The sequence below is a fragment of the Macaca nemestrina genome, chromosome 5 (assembly GCF_043159975.1).
Source record: "Macaca nemestrina isolate mMacNem1 chromosome 5, mMacNem.hap1, whole genome shotgun sequence".
Lineage (NCBI taxonomy): Eukaryota > Metazoa > Chordata > Mammalia > Primates > Cercopithecidae > Macaca > Macaca nemestrina.
Window position 1 is genome coordinate 92,031,518 of NC_092129.1, and position 27,677 is coordinate 92,059,194.

The following is a 27,677-nucleotide window of genomic DNA, read 5'->3' on the forward strand; positions in this document are numbered from 1 at the left end:
AATGGAATTACACAGTAACATTTTCCTGCTGTGTCCATTCAGTGAAACCCATGTTGTTTTGTGTATTACTATTTTGTTATTTTCTAAGCTGAATAGTATTTTCTTTTATGGCTATACCACAATTTGTTTATACATTCAACCAATGATGGGCATTTGGGTTGTTTCCATTTTGGGCTACTAAAATTAAAGGTACTATGACCACTTGTGTATAAGTCTTTGTATGGAAAAGACTTTCATTTCTCAGGTAAACATCCAAGAGTGGAATGGCTGGGTCAGGCGTTAGGTTTTTGTTTAACATTTTGGAAACTGTCAAATTGTTTTCCAAAGTGTTTTGAAAATTGGATGTTCCCAGCAACAGTATATGAGAGTTCTGATTCTTTTATATCTGCATCAACATTTCATATCGTCAGACTTTATTTAGACATTCTGACATGTGTGTAGTAGCACCTCATGTTTTTTGTGATAGATTTTACTTTTTAAATGAGTTTTAGATTCACATCAAATTTGAGTAGAAAATACAGCCAGTTCCCACATACTCTGTCCCGCAAACACATGCAAATCTTCCTTCACCATTGACATTCCACACCAGAGTAATACATTTATTACAATCAATGAGCCTCCACTGACACATCATTATCACCCAAAATCATTAGCTTACATTAGGAATTAGATTTACTCCTGGTGTTGTACATTATATGGGTTTGACAAATGTATAATGACAAATATCCACCATTGTAGTAGCAGACAGAACAGTTTCACTGCTTTAAAAATCCTTGATGTTCCATCTATTTACCCCCCACCCCTTATCTTCTGGTAAGCACCTATATTTTCACTGTTGCCATAGTTTTGTCTTTTCCAGAATGTCATATAGTTGGAATTGTACATTACGTAGCCTTTTCAGATTGGTCTCTTTCATTCAATAATATATGTTTAATTTCTTTCATGCCTTTTCATGGCTTAATAATTCATTTCTTTTTAGCATTGAATAATATTCCATTGTGTAGATGTACCATGGTTTATTTATCCATGCATCAACTGAAAGATATCTTGGTTGCTTTCAAGTTTTGGCAATGAAAAAAGATGCTCAATGTGGTTTTAATTTGCTTTACTCTAATGACTAATTATATCGAATACTAATTAGATATTTGCCTTATGTATGTTTTTTTTTGAAGCATTCTTTTTTAATCTTTTTTCTGCCTTCGTTAGCATCTTTAAGTCATAATATACTAACATAAAACTATAAGCTAACATAAAATTAATCTAATCATACATAAAATTAATCTATTTTAACTGTACTGTTTAATAAAAAGGAGTTATGCAGTGATCAAGAGAGATTTCTAGTACATTTCCATTGCTCCCAGAACTTTCCTTAAAATAAATTATAGCCAATCGCTGCTTCCATCCTCAGTCCCAGGAAGTGCTGCAGTCCCACTGGTCTGCTTCACGTCTTTATGGTTTTGCCTTGTCCAGAAATTTCACATAAATTGACTCCCAAATTATATGTGTTTTTATATCTGGCTTCTTTCACTTAGCATAATATTTTGAACCTAATGTTCTTTTAGTATGTATTATCTTTTTTATTGCAGAAAATAGTTCGATAAAAATTACTAATGAAGCATCTGGGGCTGAGTTTTTTTGTGGGAAAATGTTATGTATCATTTCCTTTTTAAAAATGTGTGGGTACATAGTAGATGTATATACTTAGGAGATACATGGGTATTTTTTCTTTTAATTTCAACTTTTATTTTAGATACAGGGCGTACATGAGCAGGTTTGTTACATGGGTATATCACACCCGAGTAATGGTCATTGTACCCAATAGGTGGCTTTTAAAATCACATCCCTTTTCCTCCCTCTAGTACTCTGCAGTGTCTATTCTCAGGTTTATGTCCACGTGTGCACAATGTTTAGCTCCCACTTATAAGTGAAAACATGAGATATTTGATTGTCTATTCCTGTGTTAATTCATTTATGATTATGGCCTCCGGCTCCATCCATGTTGCAGCAAAGACATGTTTTCATTCTTTTTTATGGTGGCATTGTATTCCATGGTGTATATACGCCACAATTTCTGCATCCAGTCCACCATCAATGCACACCTAGGTTGATTTCATGTCTTTGCTATTGTAAACAGCACTGTAATGAACACTCAAGTGCATGTGTCATTTTGGTATTATGGTCTATATTCCTTTGAGCATATACCCAGTAGTGGACTTACCTGGGTTGAATGTTAAATGGTAGCTCTGTTTTAACTTCTTTGAGAAATTTTCTCCACAATTACTGAAATAGTTTACATTTCCTCTAATGGTGTATAAGCATTTCCTTTTCTCTTTGGTGTCATTTTTATTGTTTTTTATTCTTTAAATTCTGGGATACATGTGCAGAACTTGCAGGTTTGTTCCATAGGTATATATGTGCTATGGTGGTTTGCTGCACCCATCAACCCATCATCTACATTAGGTATTTCTCCTAATGCTATCCTTCCCCTAACCCCCTCCCCGACTGCAGGCCCCAGTATGTGATGTTCCCCTCCCTGTGTCCATGTGTTCTCATTGTTCAACTCCCACTTAGGAGTGAGAGCATGCAGTATTTGGTTTTCTGTTCCTGTGTTATTTTGCTGAGAATAATTGTTTTCAGTTTCATCCATGTCCCTGAAAAGGACATGAACTCATCCTTTTTATGGCTGCATAATATTCCATGGTGTATATGTGCCATATTTTCTTTATCCAGTCTATCATTGATGGACATTTGGATTGGTTCCAAGTCTTTGCTATTGTGAACAGTGCTGCAATAAATATACATATGCGTGTGTCTTTATAGTAGAAAGATTTATAATGCTTTGGGTATATATCCAGTAATGGGATTGCTGGGTCAAATGGTATTTCTGGTTCTAGATCCTTGAGGAATCGCCACATTATCTTCCACAATGGTTGAACTAATTTACACTCCCACCAACAGTGTAAAAACATTCCTATTTCTCCACATCCTCTCCAGTATCTGTTGTTTCCTGACTTTTTAATGATCACCATTATGGAAGCACTAAATATGAAAAGGAAAAACTGGTACCAGCCTCATTATTACATGTTGTGTTTTGGCCTTTTAATAATAGAATTCTGATTGGTGTGAGACAGTATCACATTGTGGCTTTAATTTGCATTTCTACATGAGATATTTTAATACAGGCATACAAAATTTAATAATTACATCAGTATAAATGGGGTGTCCACCACCTTAAGCATTTATCCTTTCTTTGTGTTACAATCTAAGTATATTATTTTAGACTCTTCACCACATTCTCAGCCCCTGGTAACCATCATTTTACTCTCTATCACCATTATTTCAATTGTTTTAATTTTTTAGTCCCCCAAAAGGCCCAAGGTGTCTACAATAAGTAGGTGGCAATTTCATTCAAACTCGCATCCTCCCTTTCAGGAAAGTGAGTTCTCCTTGGCTCTGGGTGGGTCCAGGGATGCTTTCCAAGAGCCAGAGCCTGGAGTTAGCAATCTTAGGCATCTACCTTGTCCTCTATTCTTTTGCAACTGAGCTGGCACCCAAGTCACAAGGCAAAGTCCTTTCCACTTTTCCCTTCCCTTTCCTCAAACAAAGGAGTCTCTTCCCATGGCCATCACTGCCTCAGGCCCATGGATAGTACTGTCAAGCTATCATTGCTGATTATTTACAGCCCAAGGACTCTTGAATCAGCAGGTGATAAATTCTTCCAGGACTGGCTCCTTCTCTTCAATGTAGTGGGCTCCTTTCTGGGTCAGAAAATATTTAGAAATGTTGTCTGGGAGCTACATCCTGGAATGGAAGCCTGAGGACACTGCCTGGTGCCCTATTCTATTGTGGCTGAGCTGCTCTTTAGGTTGTAAGACAAGGTCTTCTTTACTCTCCTCTCTCTCCTCCTCATGCACAGGGAAGGAGTCTCTCCAAGAGCCGGGAGCTGTGCTGCTTGGAATTGGTAGAGGGGTGATGAAAGCACTCCCTTGGCCACTTCAGCTGGTATCTCACTAAGTCATGTGCACACCAAATCCACTGGCTCCAAGCCAGGACTTGCAAAGGAAATGCAGCCCTTGTGGCCTAGACAGCCTTTCGAGTTTATTTAGAACTGCAGAGCCCTTTAGCCTGTGGTGGCAGGACTTGAAGGAACTCAGATTTTGACAGCTGTTGGTACCAGCTGAATTCTACCCCATGTTGTTTTCTGCTGTGTCAGGACAGCACTGAATTCCAATACAAAATCCCACAATAACTGCACTTTCCCTTCCCCAAGCACACAGATTTTCTCTTTGTGCCTCATAGCTGCTGCTGGGGGTTGGCGGGTGGTGGAGTGCAGGGGTGGTATAGGAAGTTAAAGACTGCCTTTCCTATGGTCTTCAGTGACACTTTCTTTAATATGATGTTAATAGCAAGGGCTGTGATTACTCACCTGACTTTTGATTCTTAGAAAGGTGCTTTTTTGTGTGGATAGTTGATCAATTTGGTGCTCCTGTGGGGCGGATGATTGTTAGAGGCTTCTATTTGGCAATCTTGCTCTGACTCTTCCTCAGTTTTTCTACTTGTTATTGCCTATCAATATTTTCTATTTTTTGGTCAATTACAGTGATTTCTGCCATTTTCTAATTTTTTGGCATAAAGTTGCTTATAATATTAGTACTTGCTGATAATCTTTTTATTTTTCTGTAGTAACATCCTATACATTTTCATTGCTGATTGTTATTTTATATCTTTTTTTATTGTACAATCTACCTAACTATGAATTGTGCTGATTTCTTCAAAGAGTAAATTACTGGCTTTATTGATATTCTCTATTCATCTGTTTATTTTTTAATTCCTTAAAATGTATTTAGAGTTGTTTTATGTCTTGACACATGTTCTATCCTGAATAACAGTCTACTCACTTTCAAAGAGAATGTATATTCTGCTGTTATTGGGTGAAGTATTTTGAAATTGTCTTGTCAAAATGGTAATAGTATTATTGAAGATTTCCATATGCTTAATGATTTTCTTTCTAGTTGTTCTTGAAATTATCAAGAGGACTATATTGATATCTTCAGTAATTGTTAAACTGCCATTTCTTTGTTCACTTCTATCAGTTTTTGCTTTATATAGGTTGGGCTGTGTTAGATTTAAATATTTTACACTTATATATTCCTGATGTGTAGACCTTTCAGTCATTTTCAAATGTCCTTCTTTTTTCTCTTACTATATCTTGCCTAAAATATGTATTTTATGATATTAATATAGCCACTCTGGGGTTTTTTAAGGTTAATGTTTGCATGGTATATCTTTCTATAGTTTTTTTTTTTTTTTACTTTCTCCATTTTCTGTCATTGAATTAAAAATATGTCTCCCCTTGATAGCAAGCAGTTGTCTTTTATTTTTATCCATCAATCTCTATCTTTTGATGGATTGCAGTTTTAAGTCCATTCACATTTAATGTCATTATTTATCTGGTTGGACTTACATCAACCATTTTGCTGTTTGTTTTCTATATTTCTTTCATGTTTATTCCTTTTTCTTCTTTACTTATTTCATGTTAAATTTTTTGATTTTAATATGTTAATTCCTCTATTAATTTTAATAAATTTATTGGACCAAAGCTAATATTTACTATTTGAAATACCATGTTTTATATAATTTGTCTTTTCTTTAAAGTTGGTTCAGGAAACTCTGCTATTAGTTTATCTTGGCTGGAAGTAGACATCTCTTCAGTAGACTTTATTGTATATTTATCACGAAAGTTACAAAAATTTCATGTTGAAAATAACTTTCCACAAAAGTTTTTAAAAAAGTCTTTGTAGACTATAGAATCCTCAGGAACATATAGATTTCTTTACCCTCCCTCTTTACACTGTACTAGTTATATGTATGATATCCAAATACACTGTAAACCCTATAACACAACTGTGTTTTCTAACATGTACCACACATATTTAACACATATATATTTGTGCTTTCTTTTTTTTTTTTTTGAGACGGAGTCTCGCTCTGTCCCCCAGGCTGGAGTGCAGTGGCCGGATCTCAGCTCACTGCAAGCTCCGCCTCCCCGGTTCACGCCATTCTCCTGCCTCAGCCTCCCGAGTATCCGGGACTACAGGCGCCTGCCGCAGCGCCCGGCTAGTTTTTTGTATATTTTTTTTTTAGTAGAGACGGGGTTTCACCATGTTAGCCAGGATGGTCTCGATCTCCTGACCTCGTGATCCGCCCGTCTCGGCCTCCCCAAGTGCAGGGATTACAGGCTTGAGCCACCGCGCCCGGACCTATATTTGTGCTTTCTAACGCCCATACTTCCTCCCTTCGTCCTTTCTTTTTCTTCCTTCCTTCTTTCCTTCTCTTTCTCTCCTTCTCTCTTTCTTTCTCTTTCTTTCTCTTTCTCCTTCCTTCCTTCCTTCCTTCCTTCCTTCCTTCCTTCCTTCCTTCCTTCCTTCCTTCCTTCCTTCCTTTCTCTTTCTTTCTTTGATTTCTTTCTTTTCTTTCTTTTCCCTCCCTCCCTCCCTCCCTCCCTCCCTCCCTCCCTCCCTCCCTCCCTTCCTTCCTTCCTTCCTTCCTTCCTTCCTTCCTTCCTTCCTTCCTTCCTTCCTTCCTTCCTCTTCCTTCTTCCTTTCCTTCCTTCCTCTTCATTTTTTCCTCTAACGGTCCAAATTTATTTCCTCTAACAATCCAAATCCCATGTCTGGGATTACAGACGTGAGTGACTGGGCGCAGCCCAAAACATCACCTTCTAAGGGCACTGAGACGAACAGACCGATTGGCTTGAGAGTGGGCAAAGGGGTGTAGGCTAGGTTACAGGGAAGTGGTACCCAATTCCTAGCTATGTGCCTAAGTTCCACTGCAAGATTACTAAATCAGGACCAGACCAGAAACTGCTAAAGAACATGGCCTGCTTGACATGTTCATGAGTCACCAGACCCACAGCATATATGCTTATTATGACTAAGCATAATAAACATATGCTTGATTCCTTGCTTGATTCTCTAGAGTATATCACCTGTCAGCAAAATGAACAGTGGAATGTTTCAGGCCATTTTAAAATGTGAAATATTGCCTCTTTAATAATATTAATTCAAAACTCTATCATGTTTTCTAGTCCCCACCTCTAACCCTATGAAGAAAGATAAAATACTATGCAAAGAAAGTTTAAATTTACTTTTCCTTAAGGTTCAACCCTACAATGACTTTCAGTCAGAAATGTGTTAAACTGGAAAATGTTTTTGTTTCTGTTGTACACAGAGGATCCTAGGAGAGGGTTTTTTTTTTTTCTTTTTTAAGTTATTTTGTTTATTCTATTTCTAAATCTTAGTCTTCCATATTTCTAGAGACCATCTGACACAAGTCCTTTTACTCTGAAGTCTAGCATCTCAAGCCTGATCTGGAAGCTTGCTCCCTAGGGGATAAATTCATCCTTCAAATACAGTTTAATCATTTATATCTTGTTCTCAGAAGAAGGTGACCGCAGCCAGGCATAACATAGCCACTGTGTGCGTCTAGGTCCTCTGCACGTTAGTGCTTGGCATTCCATCAGCTTTCTCTAGTTCCGTACTCAAGTCCAGCCTTGAATTATGTTAGATAACAGTGAAATATAGATCTATTTCACTGGTCTATTTCACTTCCATAAGAAGAATTTGCTTTCACATTACTTTCACAGTCACTCTGCTGGTGACAAATTCTCTTCACTTGCCATTTTTTTCATTATTTAATTAGAGTTTTAGACTATTTGCATATAATGCAATCATATATATATACAGTTCTGAGTCTCATAACAATGTTTTCATTAAAGATGAATCTCATATGTAATGATGGTTCCATAAGTTTCTAACGTAGCTGAAAACTTCCTGTCTAATGATGTCATAACCATTGTAATGTCATAGTGCAACAGTTATGTGTTCTTGGTCACGCTGTTGTAAGCAACCTATTGTATTGCCAGTCATATAAAAACACAGCACATACAATTTTATGTATACATAATACTTGACAGTGATCATAATGACTGTTTTACTGACTTATGTATTATGATACCATACTTTTTGTTGTTATTTTAGAGTGTACTCCTTCTACTTATAAATTGTAAACTGGAAAACAGCCTTAGGCAGGTTCTGCAAGAAGTACTCCAAAAGAAGGCATTGTTATCATAGGAGGTGACAGCTTCAAGTGTGTTATTACCTGTGAAGACCTTCCAGTGGGACAAGATGTAGAGGTGAAAGACAGGGATACTGATGATCCTGACTGTTTGTAGGCCTAAGATAATGGGTGTCTTTGTGATTTCATTTTAACAAGAAATAGTTTAAAATGTAAAAAGCAAAAAAAAAAAAAAAAAAAAAAAAAAATTAAATTCCATTAAAATGGAAGAATAAGAAAATTCAGAAAGAAACTTTTTTTTTTTGTACAGCTGTACAATGTGTTTGTCTTTTAAGCTAAGTGTTATTACAAGTAAGAGTCGAAAGCTGAAACAAAACAAAGTTGATAAAGTAAGAAATTACTATAGGCTAAGGTTAACTTATTATTCAAGCAAGAAATTTTTAAAAATAAATTTAGTGTAGCCCAAGTGTAGAGTGTTTATAAAGTCCACAGCAGTGCAGAGTAATGTCTTAGCCTTTCACATTCACTCTCCACTCACTCCCTGAGTCACCCGGAACAACTAGTTCTACAAGCTCCATTCCTTACAAGTACCCTATACAGGTGTACCATTTTGTTATCTTTTATACTGTATATTTACTGTGCCTTTTTAATGTTTAGATATGTTTAGATGCACAAATACTTACCATTGTATTACAGCTGCCTGCAGTATTCAGTACAGTAACAGGTTGTGCTGGTTTGTTGCCTAGAAGTAATAGGCTATCCTGTATAGTGTAAGTGGATAGCAGGCCACACCAATTAGGTTTGTGTAAGGAAACTCTATGATGTTTGCACAGCAACAAAATTGCCTAACAATGAATTTCTCAGAACATATCCCATCATTAAGCAACACATGACTATAATTGTATTTAGGTCTTTCACTTTATGATTTGTTTTCTGTCTGTTCCTTATATTTTGTCTTTCTCTTTTCTTTTTCTTGCTATCTTTTGGAAGATATGAGTCTTTTTTGTCTCCTATTTCTGCTTTTTAAGTATATTTAACATTTTTTACTATTCCATTTTCATTTCTTACAGTTTTTTTTTCTTTTTAACTATATGTCTTTTTTTTTATTTTTTGTTTCCCTGTACATACATTCTGAAACGATTTTTTTCCAGCATTTTAAAAATGTTGATTCACTTTCTTCATGCCTCCATGGTTTCTGATGAAAAATCCACAATTATTTGAACCATTGTTTCTCTATAGATTGAATGCATCCTTTCTTTGTAATTTATTTTAATATTTTTTTCTTGTATTTGCTTTTTAGTACTCTAATTATTATCTGTCACCTGGGCAGAATTTTTTTGAATTTATTCTGCTTTAGTTCCCTGATCTTCTTGAATAAGCTTCTGTCTTTTACAAAAACTGACATGTTTTTACTCACTGTTCCTTCACATACATATATTTCTTCAGCATCATGCACTTTCCCTCACTCCTGGGACCCTAGTTACAGAAATGTTAGACGTTGCTTGTATTGTCCCACAGTTCCCTAGGTTCTGTTAATTATTATTATTTTTTTTTATTTTTCCCTCTCTGTTCAGTTTATATAATTTTTTTTATTTATTTTCAACTTCATTGACTCTTTATTTTGACCTCCATTCGCTGTTTAACTCCAATGAATTTTTCACTATTGTAAATATGTTTTTGGTTCTAATGTTACTATTTTTTAAAAAACTTATATTATCTAATTCTTTTCTGAGTTTTTTTCTCTCTTTTTTTTTTTTTTTTTTTTTGAGACGGAGTCTCGCTCTGTCACCCAGGCTGGAGTGCAGTGGCGCGATCTCGGCTCACTGCAAGCTCCTGGGACTACAGGTGCCTGCCACCTCGCCCGGCTAGTTTTTTTGTATTTTTTAGTAGAGACGGGGTTTCACTGTCTTAGCAAGGATGGTCTTGATCTCCTGACCTTGTGATCCTCCCATCTCAGCCTCCCAAAGTGCTGGGATTACAGGCTTGAGCCACCGCACCCGGCCCTCTTTCTATTTCTTTCAAGAGGATTTACCCTTACTTCTCAGAGTATGGGTATGATAGCAGCATTCACGACCTTTATGACAGTTCCAACATTGTTGCCATCTTCAATCATTTTTTTTTTTTCTTATGAGTTGGAATTATCCTTGTTTTTGTGTGCCGCAAATTTTGGATTGTATGTTAGACATTTTGGATATTATGTTATGAGACTCTGGGTCTTTGTTTAAATCTAAAAGGAATGTTCTTTTGTCAATGTGTTTTTAAAGGACAAAATCTGTCAGACTGGATTCAGCCAACAAGCTCTCATGTCCCTTCTTAGTGTGTGGTTTTGATGTCAGTTCCATTTTCATAATGCTATACTATTTAAAAAAAAAAAAAGTACTATTCAGATCTACTCAGTGTTCCAACTAAGGGTACAGCTCATTCCTTAGTGTGCCAACTAAGGGTACAGCTACATGGTGATCTACCATGTAGCTGTCTTCTCAAGACCTATCATATGCTGTTTAGGGTCAGATTTACGCATATTGGGCTCTGAGGTGAACCCAGGAGTTTCTTCACGACTTTATGAAATTGCTCTCTTGAGCCCTCCACCAATCTGCAAGCTTCCTGACATTTTCTGGTTCCCTAAAGGCTTCTCTTCCCAATTTCCTAACCACGAGGCTGGGACTTTAGATTTTCCATTCTATAGCAGTCTGGTGTGTGTGTGTGTGTGTGTGTGTGTGTGTGTGTGTGTGTGTGTGTGTGTGTGTTTCTTCCCCATACCTCTGCTGGATACAGAGAGGGATTTTTCTTTGGAATCTCAGTGCCTAACAGCAGATGCTGATTTCAACTCACAACTACCGTAAGATTTCTTGGGGCTAGCTCAGGAGAGAATGGAAGAAAAAAAGGACGAAAAATCTTTACAGAATTTTCTTCACATGGTTTGACTCTTAGAGCATCCATTCCCACTCCGTAGGATAGAAGGAGGTGGACTCTACTGAGACTTTTTCTGTTCTCATTTAGTGTACACTCTGAGATTTGAGGCTGCCTTTGAGTCTAGGTTGAGAGACACTAGAAGAAAACATTTAATACCAATTTGACAGTATTTCATATTTTACATAGATCTCAATCTACCTACAACCAAATTTACCTCTCAAGGTCCTCAGATAGCTGCTTCATGCAATATCTTTAATGGGAGGACAGGATGGAGTGAGCTTCCTCTATATGGAATTGGATGAAACTCCTTTCAGCACCAGAACTGCACTGTTTACTAAGAAAGCCCTCCTCAATCTCATCTCTGGAGTAAGGATACCTAGAATATATCAAGAACTAGTTGAATTAAGTGCTTAAGCTTTCCCCCATGATTATCTCAATTATTACAATAAATAGGATTCTGACTTTTTAAAAAACAAAAAATGACAGCTGGTGGTGGTAGCAGAAATAAACCATATACTTTCTGGTTAGTAGAGAAATCAGAATACAATTTCTAAAGCTGAAGGGAAAGGAGAACTTAGTTTAAGAATGACCTATAAATAATATAAACATCTGTGCCTTGTAGGGGTTTGGTTGCTCCCACTGCATACGCAAATAAGAATGATTGCATAGAAGGTAAAGTTGTAGAGGGAAACTTGATGGAAGAAAATATGGTCAGAATGATAATAATAAATTCAAAAGTTAGGGAACTGAGCTGCTGCACTTTCCCTTGATGATAGGTTTTTTCCATGATACTTATATTTTCACAATTATATTTTTTTCAGTGCACATGAAATTCTAAATATGTTCACGATTAAATTATATGATTCGCCAGAGCATTTCCAAACATTTCGCCCCACATTAGCCTAATAAGTTGTGAGAGTCACAAAGTGAAAAAGTTTCTGTAATAATGTTTATGTTTTACCTTTTTAGAGATTCACAAAACACATTACTGTTATAAGTGTTCAGAGAAATCATTAAGTAAATGATTTAACTTTGTTGAACCTAGTGTGTTCTAATTTTATTAGACCAGAAAAGTCTTCTTTTGTCATTTAATACTTAATAAATTCGAATAAACTAGTTTTTTTCTGGAATACATTTGAAGATTTATATTACCGAAACACAGTTGATAATATATATTCTATATTAGTTGAGGGGATTTCATCTTTAATTTGATAATTTATATTAACAATGAGCAACATAAAAATAATATCCCACCAAGCAGTTTGAACAGATTCTACCATATCCATAGTTTCACTAAAATTTTAGAATATGAAACTTTGGAAATGAATACAAACACAGTCATTGATAAAATTGGCAAGAGCAATAATTAGAAAAAATGATATAAATAGCATAACTATTAATAATATCTGCATATTTGCTCTTTCATTCAGCCAATCCACAAGAATAAATCTCATAGTTCTGTTTGCCTCACCTTGTCTAGACAATTGATCAGTTTTCTTTGAATTTTTAGTCTTTTATTTGTAACTATTTCTAGATTCACAAAATAGTTACTGTACTAGTCAGGATTCACCAGAGAAGGAGCCAATAGGATAAACACACACACACAACACACACACACACACACACACACATTGTTTAAAAGTATTGACTCATGATTGACGGCGACTGCAAAGTCCCACGGTCTGCTGTCTACAAACTGCAGACCAGGAAGGCTCATAGTGGCATAGTTCAAAGGCCCAAGGCCTAGTGAACCGAAAATGTAGATTTCCATCTGAGTCTGATGGTCTAAGAATCAGCAGTATCAAGGGCAGGAGAACATGGATGTCCCATCCCAACAGTCAAGCAGAAAGTGAAATCAATCTTCATCTTTTTGTTTTATTCAGGCCTTCAAGGAATTTGAGGATGACTACCCAAAAGGGGAAAGGCCATCAGCTTTACTCAATTCACCAATTTAAATGTTAATATATTTTGGAAACACCCTCACAGGTACACACCAAAAAAAAAAAAAAAAAAAGTTCAATCATGAATATTCCGTGGCCCAGCTGAGTTGACACATAAAATTAACTATCATAATTAAAAACATGGTGTAAAAATGACAATACACATACACTTGTCACTTAGCTTTCCTTTCTATGAACATCTAGCATTAATATTGGCACAGTATTATTAACTACAGACTTTATTTTGATTTCTCAAGTTTTTCTACTAATACACATTTTTAGCTTCCTGAATAGTACTCAGGATACCACACTGCATTTAATTATCATGTCTCTTTGGCCTCTCTCAATTTGTGACCGCTCCACAATCTTTGTTTTTCATGACTTTGAGGGTTTTGAAGAGTACTAGTCAGATTGTACAATTTCATGTATCATTTTAGGAATTAAAATCTAATGCTCTCATTATTTTTTTGCCCGTATTAAGCCAGCTTTGGCCATTTGGAGATCTTTCCAGATTGTTCTTTGGTACCAGTATCCTTTTCACATGCTCATGTCCTCTGGGTTTTTCATTTGTTTGTTTGTTTTTGTTGGCTGTTGTTGCTTTTGTCTATGTATTTTTTTAAAAATTACTTCCTTACCTGATGGACCCATAAACATTTGGCCTCATTTTGACCTATCATAAAAAATTTATTTAAATCCAGCTAAAGGTCTTAGTTTTGCAAGCTAATGTCATATCTTTCTGCTAGTAAATAAATAAAGGCAATTTTGTTGTTCAGCAACCTTGCAGCCAGCAACTTAAGACTGTTTAGATGGGCTTATATTACAGCAAAAGTAATATAACTGTTAAAGTAAGTAAGTAATAAAAGTAATAAAGTAAGTGTTATAGTAACACTATCATTTGCAATTATTGTTATGATAATCACAATATTTTGTATCTCATATTTAGGTTGAAAAGTATCGGCTCTGATTAAACTTGGCATATCTGCACTTTGATGGGTACGTCAGTGTTAAATGATTATAAGACCATTTTAGGCATTACTAGGAAATATAGAAGACTTACATCTGCAAAGTAGTGTAAAAATTGTTTGTCAATGGCAAATTCCCTTTTTGTAAAAAATGTGTACATCATGTCACACTATTACTTCTACATAAATACACAAAATTAGGAGGGCTTTAACAAGAAAAATTTGTTACATTGTGTAAGGATAATTTCCAGGGACCAGGGACTTATTATAGTAAAAACATCTTGAGTTATAAGACGGAAAAGTGTAGTTGGTCTAATCAGTGCAATAATATGATTCTTGACAAATTGCTTTAGGTTAACCAGTATTATCAGTTACTTTCTGTGTTTCTATACCATCAACAAAATTATATATTACCAAAAAAAATGTGTTATTCTATATAGCTGAGGAGGTTAATCTCATAGGTACAAAAATTATTCTAACACCAATTTTACCCCTTTTAAAAATGGTAAATAATTTTATTTTAACCATAACTGACTGCTGAATAATATATTCATAAAAGGTAAATTTTTAGAGGCCATATTATTAACTGTTCAATCAGAAACAGAAATTAGTTCTCATGAAGGAAACTTACCATGAATTGTGTAATAAATGCTGCCAGTAGCATTTTAGGAGAATACTCTAGGACTTACTCAGTTTTCCTTGGGTAAAGGGATATGTCAATAGTTCAATTTTCTATTCATTTATTGTCTATTGAACATAAAACAATGTGCTATCTGTACAAGGATTTTATCCTAGAATAATGGCATTAGAAAAATCATAATATAAGTAAACAAATGAATTAAAATAAATATAGGCAGGTCCATGTGTAAGTATTGATTTTGACCTAATGTTCTCAGATAAAGCTACTTTATATTGTTTAAGGGTATAGAAATTTTGTTAAGAATGTTTTATAGTAGTCTGATATCAATACTGTCCTGTACACACACACATACAAAAACATGCACACACACATATTTATTATTTATATAAATATTTCTGTTATGAGATTTATTGCAAGGAATTGCTTTTTGTGATTGTGGAAGCTGGTTAAGCAAATCCAAAATCAATAGGACCAGTAGTCAGGAAGGAATATTATGAATAGTACAGAACTCTACCATCATGGACTAAAGGTATCATCCACAGGTGAACTTTCCTCTTTTCTTAGAAAAGCCACAGCCCTGCTTTCAAGTTATTTCAGCTTATTAAATCAGGCACATCCATATTACCTGGACAATTTGCCTCACTAAAAGTTAAGTAATTAGATATTTTAATTACACCTCTAAAATCCTTTTTCAGCAATACTCAGATAACATGTGATCAAGTAACTGGAGACTGTATGTTAGTCAAGGTGACACATCAAGAGTCATCACAATGCATGAGTTGTTATAATCACCATTCTGTGCACTAGATTGCAAAAGGTTATTGTAACTGAAACTTTGTACCTTTTGATCAACATTTCTCCTTATTCCCTTCCTAAACATCCCTTTTCTTAACCATCATTCTACTCTATTTTAGTAAGTTTAACTTTGTCAAATTATACATGTAAGTGAGACTGTACCTGTCTTATTTCTGTTAGCATAATATCATCCAGGCTCATCTATTTTGTCACAAATGATAGAATTTCATTCTTTAAGAATAAATAGTATTCCATTTGTGTGTGTGTGTGTGTGTGTGTGTGTGTGTGTGTGTGTACATACCACATTTTCTTTTTCCATGGATGAATACCTAGATTGCTTCCAAATCTTAGCTATTGTGAATAATACTGCAATGAGCACTGTATTGTATATTATAAAATTGCTAACTAGTAAATTTTAAATGTTTTCACTATAAAAATAAGAATGCAAGATGATGTATTTGTTAATTAATGTGATTTAATCATTCCAAATTGTAAACATATATCAAAAAATCATTTTGTACCCTATAAGGATATACAATTAAAATATCTTTTTTAAAAAAGTCATCTCAACCACTAACTTGAATATTATTTCAATCTGTCCTTCTCTTACTTTTTCTAACTTTAGTTATAGCTTTAGAAAAAAGAAAAAAATGATCAATACTTTGAAAATATGAAATATTTTTTCTAGAAATCATTGAAATTGTATTATTTTTAAATTATATGATCTCATATTACCCTCTAAATGTCATTTAACATTGAAACTAGAGTTATAATTAGTGGATATACAGAAAGGTGGAATTTCTTCAAAGATATGTTGTTAGCTTTGAGCTTAAGGACTCATGTTTAGCACCAGCAGACAGTGTTAACACATGATTAAATAAATTTGTAAGGTGTGACACAGGGACAATTATTAATGGTGTCAGGGCTAAAAAGATTGTTATTGAACTCTAAAATTTTAAATACCTTGAAAATCTATATTCAATATAATTTGGAAGGTATTTCCTTACTAAAGTAAACTTTAGTGTATTATACTTTGTTATACATTAATTTCCTTGGAATACTACAGATTTTGAGGAATCTTAGATAGAACCAGAAGTGCAAAATTTAGGAAGGATAAATTAAATATATGTCTATGATTTCCCACTAGGTCTAAATCCAAGCATGATTTATGGATCTTTAATCAGTTTTTTTTAAATTAAATTTACATGAGTCCTAAGGTGTGATTGAGAAGTGTTTTTAATAGGTATTTTTCTTAAAATAGGAAATATTTTTACACTAGCTTGAAAACAAAGTTTAGATCAAATCAGTGACAGAAGCACAGGCAAATACTTTGGTAATTTTCTCTTTAGCACTTTGAAAACTACTTTCTAAGACAATTTCTAAAGGGGAGCTCTAGATATTTTTTTTTTTTTTCATTTTTCACTAAGGAACTTAGCTGGCATTTTCCTGTTTCTTTGGCCAAAGTAATATCTGTTTCAATTGCCTGACAAAAGGTGAATCTATGTAGGTAAGAAGGAAGAAAGACTCAAGTGGATGTGATGTTTCTATCGTTTCTTCTCAATGTCATCTAACTGAATTATTTGCATCACAAATACCTGAAGTGCCTGTTAAAAACCCTAATTTCTAGGTTCCAACTCAGACTACAAAATCATCATAGTGGGACACTGGATATTCTCCTGTGTCCTTAATTTTCAGAACTGCTGCCTTTAGGTAAAATTATTCCACAACGTAAGGCTTCAAATGGTTAAACTTTTACAAAATACGAACTACAAAATGCATTTTTGAGTATTCTTCAGGAAAATAATAAGAGACAAAAATCATTTAAAAGTACACATCAACTAGTTTAGGTCATTCGAATTAATCACCCTGGGAAGGCTTCCTACCTCTCCCGTCAATTGAACAACTTATTTAAGGAGCTCTGTCAGATACAATCCGCTTTACTTCACTTTGTCCCCTGCTGATACCGTTTTACAGGGGATTGCCAACATGCTGAGTGCCTGAAGGATCTAAACTCAGATTACAAAAGCAAACCCTGAATGCATGCTCTCTGGAAGGTAGACTCCTACCTGTTACAATACCAAGTGCTTAGGAGTGAGTCCAATAAGAGTGACACCACCTTGCAACTATTTCTTTTTATGAGATGTTCTTAACGCTGAGCCTCAGGAAGATTCTCATGGACAGATTACAAGCGTTCAAAAGCTTGCTAGAGATCATAGCACAAAGCCATGCTGCGTACACATTCTGCAGCCAAAATTTCAAGTCTGGGTATGACCTAGAGATGAGAGGATAATTGAAATAGTGTCTTGTCCCATCCCGACCCCTATCAAATAATTGTTTCACTTTACTCTTGCTAAGGCTCTTTTGAGCAGCGTTTAGATGCTATTTCTATAACCACGGGGCAAGGTAAATCCCTCTCATGGAGATAACTGTCCCAGATATTTTGCTATTTATGTCTGGAGTTTAAAAATTGAATTAGAAACTTTCATTTGTTTTCTTGCTGTTCAAAGACTGAAGCCAACTAATACGCTGTCAAAATGACTTTACAATGTAGCAGGCTGAGAAGCCTAGTCTGAAAACTATTATAGAATGGTATGTAACTGAATTTTAAAATTCACAGCCACTCACTGCCTGATTGTAAAGGAAACATGGTGAGTTCCGTTGGAAACCTTGTCAGCAGCCAGGCCTTTCCTCACATTTCCTCTACTGAATCTCATCCCTGGAAAATTTACATAGTCTTATCAAAGCCACTCATGCCATATTATCTGAAGTAGCTCAGGCAATACAATTTCTAATTAGGAAAGATGCATTACAAACAAGACAGAGCTAACAAAGTATTGCTTCTTGCCAGTTTATAAAATAAGGGTCCTCCCACCACCAGCTCACATGCAAGGCTTTTTATTTTTCTCTGTACTGAGTAGATTTTGGAGAGTTCACACATGCATTCTACCTTCCCTTTTATTCTTAAGCAATCCAATAGTTGATTAAAGTCAATACTGTTAAACATACTATGAATGATTCAGCAGACACAAAAATAATAAAAATAAGTCCTCAAAGATCTCACTTTTAAAACTGTGTGAGGGAAAACTCAGTAATTATGAAGAAAATGTAATGTTCTATATTGTGTCTCAAAGGAGGAAAAAGTGTCATTGAGGTTCATATGCAGGCTATGGCTTTTATATCATCAGAACTGATCCCAGCTTCCTCAAGGTGACCACAAAAGTACAAATTCAGAAAATAATAAAAATATAGGTGTTTATATTTAGAGTAAAAAAAGGACTTACAATTTTAGCATAATAATACCAAACCACAGTACATTAAGTTTGAGAGTGTCTGTAAGAAGAGATTTTTTTTTTTTTTTTTTTTTTTTTTTTGAGACGGAGCCTCGCTCTGTCGCCCAGGCTGGAGTGAAGTGGCGCGATCTCGGCTCACTGCAAGCTCCACCTCCCGGGTTCACGCCATTCTCCTGCCTCAGCCTCCGGAGTAGCTGGGACTAGGGAGTCCGCCACCACGCCTGGCTAATTTTTTGTATTTTTAGTTGAGACGGGGTTTCACCATGTTAGCCAAGATGGTCTTGATCTCCTGACCTCGTGATCCTCCCTCCTCCGCCTCCCACAGAGATGGGATTACAGGCGTGAGCCACCGCGCCCAACCAGAAGAGATTTTATGTCTGAACTTTGTGAAATAACTTAGCCTCTCAAGTTATGGAGACAACACAGTCTAGAGTTTAAGAAGATGTACAGTGACCAAAGTCATAGTACTATTCCAAGTTATCCTAAGTCAGTTACTCTGGGGACCTTGAGTCAATTACTTTATTCTGAAGCTTCAGTTTCTACATCATTAAAAGGGTAAGATGATAGTAAAGACTGAATGAAATGACAGAGAAAAGACTAGTGGTAATCTCTAGGGTTTGTTTCAAATGCTTAACATACAAATATGTGTGTGCATACACAGTCTTTAAAAAGCTTAGTGTCTGCCATCCTAAGTATGTGGAAAGCATAGCTACTCTGAATTTGTCCAAGGAAAACCTCTAATCTCAGAGCAAAGAAATATTGGGAAATTTATCATAAAATAATAAAGAACAATAATATATTTGCTCTAGATTGGGTCACAGGTACAAATGTCTATTGTTCACTTGCAAGTAAAATAAAGGAGTGAGGCGAACCACCACAGAGAAAAATGTTTATTCCCATTCTTCTTGAAAACTACAGTCTTATGGGTCTGTCTTCTGTCTTTTCTCTTGTGACAGAGACATAGTACAGATAATGTTACTCTACCATAATAGAACAAGGAAAACAATAAATGGCAACTGATACTCCACTATGATGTTGGGAAGATAAAAGACAATGATGGGAACCATGTTAATTCAGACACATTATGTCCCTTCCAAAATGAGCTGCTGTTACTCAGATCTTGACAACTCTTACCCTGTGGAAATACAGATCTGGTATTAGCAGATTTTTCAAGATAAGTTGGAAATCTAAATTTTTCTATAAAACCTACTGGTTTAAATATTGTGTTAAACAAACAAAATATACCAGTTCACATACATTCTGCTGAGTAGATGCGTCTGTGGAATTTCCCATAAGACTTCTGTGTTATTGTTCTATCCATTGCAATAATATATGTGTGTGTTCGAGTCTTGTCTATGTATGTTCCTACTAAAGGCAAAAGACATCAGGACACACCTAAGTTTTTTGCTGCCTAATTCCTGCTACTCACTGTTTCCCCAACATCCAGATAAAAATCAGAGGAGTAATGTTACCACATTTGGCATGACCTGTGAAAATTTGCATGCTATTTATAATGTAGTCTAATGACTTTAAATCTCAGCTCACATTAAAACCACCCAAGTTTTCTGATTTTTTATTAGTTGAAAATAGTCAGGATATCATTGTTATTTTAAAACCTTCTCCGAAAAATCGTATTACAAAGTTCCCTATAACCTCTAGTTTGTACTTATCCTTTTATACATAAGAATACTAGAGACAAGAGGAAATAATATAGATGTAATAGACTTATCTTTTTTTTTTTAAGCGATGGAGTTTCGCTCTTGTTGCCCAGGCTGGAGTGCAATGGTGCAATCTAGGCTCACTGCAACCTCCACCTCCTGGGTTCAACTGATTCTCCTGCCTCAGCCTCCCGAGTAGCTGGGATTACAGGTGCCTGACACTATGCCCAGCTAATTTTTTATATTTTTAGTAGGGACGGAGTTTCACTATTCTGGCCAGGCTGGTCTCAAAATCCTGACCTCAGGCAATCCACCCGCCTTGGCCTCCCAAAGTGCTGGGATTACAGGAGTGAGCCACTGCGCCTGGGCTACTTATCTTTATATATGTAAGAATATTGAAGACAATAGGAAATAATATACATATAATGGACTTATCTTTTTACACATAAGAACATTGAAGACAAGAGGAATCATGTAGATATAATAGCCATTATATACTAATTCCACACTGTCTCTAATACTGTATGCTAAGTGATAGGGTTGGTGTATACCTGCTGGAGGAGACCTTATTTGTCTAGAGTAAAATTTCCAGACATTATGGTTTGCCTCCTACTGTGGGCCTTCTAACTTTGCATAAATTATACAACGAACCAAAAAAAAAAAAAAAAAAAAAAAAAAGCAACTGTTGGGGTTATGGACTTTGTCTTCTTACATTATCTCAATAGCAAAGTGTCAACCCATAAATTCCTTTGAAGGCTACAATCTATGGGCTTGCTGTGTCAGGTGAAACACTAACATGTAGCTGAAATCACTGCCAAATACATCATTCTATTTTGGCTGACAACTGTAGTGGTCCTGCTGAATCAAGTCCCTTTGTATTTAAAGTGCTGCATCTCTTGCGTAATGTACTGGGTGGTTGGAACTCTTAGTTTTCTTCTTAGTTTTCTTTTTAGCAAACTCATAAGAGGAAAAGAAAAAAACATGATCTGCTTAGAAGAAAATATATAAGACCAAGGTGTAATCCAGACTCTTCAAGAATCACAAACTGGCACAGACACTTAGAGTAGTACCTTATACAATATAGTACCTCAAACAGGAAAAAAGAAAAAAAAGAAAAAAAGATTGCAATTATATTATTATTTCTAGCATTAAGTTTTCTCATTCATAAAAAGTGTTTTAGAACAGCATGTGGAAAGAGTAAATTTTTATTATTTAAAAACATTTTATATGAGTTTAGAGCAAACACAACTTTTTCTGTAAAGGCCAGAGAGTAAATATCTAAGGCTTTGCAAGCCAGATGGTTTCTGTTGCAACTATTCAACTCTGCCATTACATTGGGAAAGCAGCCATAGGTGATATTAATATATAAACAAATGGGCATGGCTCTGCTCTGGTCCAGTAAAACTTTATATAAGTTTTACTTTTATAAAAGCAGGCTTCAAACTGAATTGGACCCATGGATTATAATTTTCCATATACTGTTGTAGTTAATAAATGATTCCCAATTTCTGAATATTGATTTAATTATCAATAGACATGTATCCCTAACAATAACAGTGATTCTCATATTATTCAAAATAAAAATAAAATAGGCAATATATATAATTAGTAAAGTAAAATGGTCAAATTAAATCTATTTTGGTGAGCTCATTAGCTATTAATAGAGAAAATAACATTCCACAAGAAGTTGCCAAAAATCTGTTTTTTTCCTCGTAACATACTCAGTTTGGAAAAAGAAGGCTCAACCTATTATCTTTATTCTGTAACTAAAATTAGCCAAAACAATGAAAAATAAAAATAAAAGTCACAGACATATTATACTGTAATGGATGCTCATTAAAATCACCTCATTTCTCTGGGTTCCCAGCCTAGTTATTAAGTTGATCAATTTTTAATAAGATTTCATTGAGACTGGGATTCCCACTTCATCAATTTCTCAATTTTATAAGACATTAATCCTTACACACATTTTACCTTTTATACCAGTACTGAATATTATGTGCCACAGCATATACACCTGTCTACACAATCCTCTACTAAACAGATGCAACACCTGCTGGTGAACATTGTTTAGGAGGAACTCGCTAACTCAAATTGTGATCCATGAACCAACAACATTTATGTCACCTGGGATCTTGTTAGAAAGCAGAATACTGAATCAGAATCATGTGCATATTACAATTTAAGAACCACTGCTTATGACACACTCATAAAATATGCTCTGAGCTATGCAATAGAAATCTAAGATGACTTTATGACCTTATGTTTAGTTTAATTAGGAATTTATCTCATCTGTTCTTACAATTTGGGACATACACCTTGACTAAGACTACAAAATGAATCTAACCAAATGGGGAAAATATTTCTTAGTCAAGAAAATAAAAGTATACAATTGAAAAGTTATACATTTCGACTGACAGCTGTTATATAATATTGAGGGAATCACTGTACTTACGTAGTCTTACTATACAGTGCATTGGCCCAAGTTTTATTGTTGTTGTTGATTTTTATGCCAACAACAAAAATGTGAATGTTCTACAAGTGGAAACTGCCCAAAGAGAGGAATATTGACCGTGGAATGAGAGGACTAGAATAGAGGATGAGGGCTACATTTACATTAGAAAATCTTCTGTATTACCCTTAACAGTCAATTCAACAAAACTTTGTTTCAAACAGTGAAGGACAGCCAACTCCCCCTTTAAGAGCCCAGGCATCATTTTAGAATATTACCCAGAGTAGACTATTTTGATTCTGATGCAGATTCTCTCTGAGTTACACATTGATACTAGGAGACTTACGTGCTTTTAGTGTAGAACAGTGGCCCTCAAAGTAGGTGGATGTGCACCTCCCGATAGGTGTGCTGGGTGATCCATAGGAAGCAGGAAAATATTAAGATTATATTTCTAATTATTTCCTTGCCTTATATTTAACTTCTCTCTTTATATTACTGATTAATATCATAGCATGCATTAATACCTAAATTGATATTAAATAAATATACGTGTATTGGAGATTCAGATTCTTTTTTTTTTTTTTTAATTACAGCATTGTGTTCAAAATACGGAGTACTTCAGAGCAGAAAAACAAGAAAGTCTCAAGACAACTATCTATCAAAATTTACTTGTATATTTATGAATTTGTGTATATAAATATATAACATGTATGAGAACAAAGTTAAAAAGTGTTTCTTATTTAACAAAAGTGATCAATATTTTGGTATTTTATTGTTTCATTTGGAAGTCTCTCTCTCTCTCTCTCTCTCTCTATATATATATATATATATATTTTTTTTTTTTTTTTTTTTTAGACAGAGTCTTACTCTGTCACCCAGGCTGGAGTGCAGTGGCATGATCTCGGCTCACTTCAACCTCTGCCTCCCAGGTTCAAGCGATTCTCCTGCCTCTGTCTCCCAAGTAGCTGGTACTATGGGTGAGCACCACCACACCTGGCTAATTTTTGTATTTTTAGTAGAGACGGAGTTTCACCATATTGGTCAGGCTGGTCTCAAACTCCAGATCTCGTGGCCAGGCTGGTCTTGAATTTTGGACCTCGTGATCCACCCACCTCATCCTCCCAAAGTGCCGGGATTACAGGCAAGAGCAACCACACCTGGCAGAAATCTAGATGTTTAGAAGAGCATTATCTTCTTACATCATGTAATGTAAGAGCCACTGACATCATTTGGTACAAAAATCTGGATTTATAATTCTTATAATAAAAAGCCCAAAAGGCTACTCCTTCTATAAACAAGTGTTATTGATTGCAACCAAGATGACACATAGGATCTTAAATGAGTATAGTCATTTTCATTTTCACACATACACGATATAGTTCAACTCACTTTGGCTCCTATTATCCTCACTAGATGTTATTCTTTTTTATTATATAATGAGTCAGTATAGTAGTCTTCAATTTATTTTTTCAATGTTTCTAGACTAGCTATCAGTTTCAGATATAAATTGAAAAGTTTTAAAATAAGTTTCATTCTCAACTATCCTAACTGCTATGGATGCCAAAATACTTGCTAAACTGAAGTCAGTAACTGCCTTAAATCCGTTCCTTCTGAATATGTAGCTGAATTTTATAAATTTAATGTTTGAATTTAATGGAAATAGATACGATGCTTTTAAACAAAACAAAAAGTGCTATTTTATGCTTGGAAGAATGTGACAGGAAAGAAACATAATAAACTTGATCAATTTCAACTGCCCGCATCCTTGTTGTTCTGTGTTTATAAGCATTAAAGGTAACTTTTTCCATACTTACAATATTGAAATTTCTATTAAAAAAGGGTTGATCAACACTTTTGTTTGATATATGTACATCAGCCTGAGACACATGCCTACAATTAACTCTACTTTCAAAACAGTAAGACTACATTAATGCCCCATAATTGGATTTGTAGAGATGTTGGCAGTTTCAAAGCACCTTAGTAAGTTTTTTAGAAATTTTTAGCAAACCTTTATGAGGTGGTTTGACTAGAATTAAAACAAATACAAACGCCCTTTGACGAATTTCAATCAAAGCTAGAAAATAATTCCACTGAAATCCTAAAGGTCAGGATCATACTGGCTGGTTAGCATAATTTTGGAACTTTTCATTATACTTCAACAAAATCATGATACACTTACTGATCTGAACTATTTTAGCTTTAATTTTCATGTTTCTCTTTATATCCCCTATTGAATTTTAGGCTCTTAGTTTTGTACCTGTTTATCCATTTACATATAATAGTCTCCTACAATTGAGGTTAATACTATATTTAGATACCTATATGTGTACATTCATGAATACAGTCTTATATAACAGGGGTCTCCAATCCCTGGGCCATGATTTGGTACCTGTGAGGAATAAGGCCGCATAGCAGGAGGCGAGTGACAGGCAAGTGAACATTACTACCTAAGCTTCGCCTCCTGTGAGATCAGCAGTGGCCTTAGATTCTCAAAGGAACACAGACCGTATTGTCAACTGCACATGTGAGTCATCTAGGTTGTGTGCTCCACATGAGAATGAGAATCCAACTAATAATGCCTGATGATCTGAGGTAGAACAATTTCATCCCCAAATCACCACCCTGCCCCACCCCCAGTTTCATGGAAAAATTGTTTTTTAAGAAACTGGTCTCTGGTGCCAAAATGGTTAGGGACTGCTCTTACACAAATGAAGCGCTATAGATTTTAATGGCTTTTGTGAGATAATCCCTAATTAATTAAAGTTAAAATAACAATTTGGGAGCTGAAAAACTTGAGTTTGAATCCACCACACTAATTAATGGCATAACTGGGTACAAATGTCAATTAACTTTCTGCACCTCAGTTCATTATACATAAAAAGGAGACAAAATCAAATTTATGGACTTGCAGTAATACTCTGAATTACAAAATAGATCATTTTTAATCTAAAATCTCCAACAAGATGTGACTTGTTACCAGTAATGTCACAAAACAGAGCAGCATTCAAGAATTAAGCTTTACAAGTCGTCTTATTTGTCTCAACATCAACTTAATTTTAATGTGCATGTGTGTGTGTAGGTATGTGTCTGTATACCATTAAAATTTATTTTAAATTTTTGAAGTAGATTTCATCAATACTTTTCATTGTTTCCTCCCTAGGCCACAGATTCTAATTTCGTTTGTCAACATACCACTATTCATTACATAACTTCTGTGAAATAACAAAAGTATTATACAGCATGTAAGCATTCAAATTTTTTTTAAAAATTCTTCTAAAAAGATTTTCTTATTCATACTCATATTTTCCATTAATCAGTGCTTAATATAAACATTCTCTGCCTGAAAGAATACTGGTGCAGAAATATTTAGAGAACCATAAAAAGGATGGATTTATAACCGTTAGTGGAAGGATTGCTTCTTCAAAAAGACAGTCATTTCAAATGTGTATTTTGACAACTATAAATTCTGGCACTCTTAATTTAGAAAGAATTGATAAAATAATTCTTTGTAAAAAGAAACACAAGTTCCAAAAGAAAGAGCCTCCTTAAAATACTGTTTCTAAATACATTACAAATTTGTCACACCTTTGTTTGCCATACTTCATAGAACATTTTAAATTTTAGTATAAATAAAGGGTAAGATGAGAAAACCAAAGTAATAAGATTGAGATTGCATACATATTTCCTTCCAAATGTAATGAGCATACATGGACTGTTCTAACTAAACTAAACTGAAAGAGGTTTGGGTTGTCCGTTGCCACATTATCTACCACTGATCCATATAGCAACAGTAGCTCTTTTTCCAAATGCCATGAGATATATATGATGCTTCAAAAAATGCTAACTGTGAAAGAAGACAAAAAAGCTTATGTGTGATAAACTCAATGGAATTCCAAAACTGCTGTTTTTCTTGTGCAATTGCTTGTTTAGACATCAGGATAGAGGAATAGACAGTTTTTGGTTTTAAATAGTATAAATATGGCCTAGCAACATGCAATTGTTAATGATTGCTAGGAAATAACCAGGTGGGTTGACAGCAATTTGGAATGGCATAATTCATTTTAAGAAAAATGTGCAATTTGAAAATAATTTTAAATTCAAAAAGTGTAGGTAGAAAGTGTTCCAGATAACACTATAAACCTATATGAACAATTTCACAATTTTTAACTCTTATCAAAATAATCAGTTAAATATATTCATTTAATTAACAATGTTAATATTCACAAAAAAAAATAGTCTTGCTTGACGGTTTACTTATATATTAGTTCATTCTCACATAGCAATAAAGACATACCTGAGACTGGGTAATTTGCAAATAAAAGGGTTTTACCTGGCTCACAGTTCTGCAAGCTGTAGGTGAAGCATAGCAACTTCTCCTTCTAGGGAGGCCTCAGAAAATTTCCAGTCATGGTGGAATTCAAAGGCGACCAGGTGTCTTAAATGGGCAGAAACAGGAGAAAGGGAAGTGTCACACATTTGTAAACAAACAGATCTCATGAGAATTCACTCCCTATTGTGAGGACAGTTCCAAAAGAATGGCGCTGAAACCATTCATGAGAAATCCAACCTCATGATCCAACCACTTTCCACCAGGCCCCATCTCCAACACTGTTGATTATGTTTCAACATGAGATTTGGGTGGGAACAATATCCAAACTGTATTTGCTGAATTTACCGGTATGTGTAGAAAAACCTGTTAAAATAATAGATGCTAAACATGTTACCACAAGCCTTGTCTGCAGAGAGATGAAGAAAACTAATAGTCAAATAAAGCAACGCTGTACCTAGTATAGATTTACTCATTTATTTATAAATGTATTTATTTGTAAATTAGTTTATTTATTTATGTATTTACTTATACTACATTTTAAGTAGTATTAGAGGCTTAGAACATACTTCCTCTCTCATAGTTTCTCATGTGTGGTGTGCTTCTATATGTGTATGTATGTAC

The 27,677-nt window shown here is 34.9% G+C and overlaps 1 long non-coding RNA gene across 1 annotated transcript in view; it reads left to right on the forward strand.

Moving 5' to 3' along the window:
* LOC105466277 (uncharacterized) overlaps positions 1 to 23,441 on the forward strand; it is a 37,391-nt gene extending 13,950 nt beyond the window's left edge. The window contains exons 2-3 of the long non-coding RNA XR_978074.2: positions 13,873 to 13,922; positions 23,320 to 23,441. This is a non-coding gene — a long non-coding RNA (uncharacterized lncRNA). The remainder of the gene's footprint in view (positions 1 to 13,872; positions 13,923 to 23,319) is intronic.
* Positions 23,442 to 27,677: the final 4,236 nt, after the last annotated feature.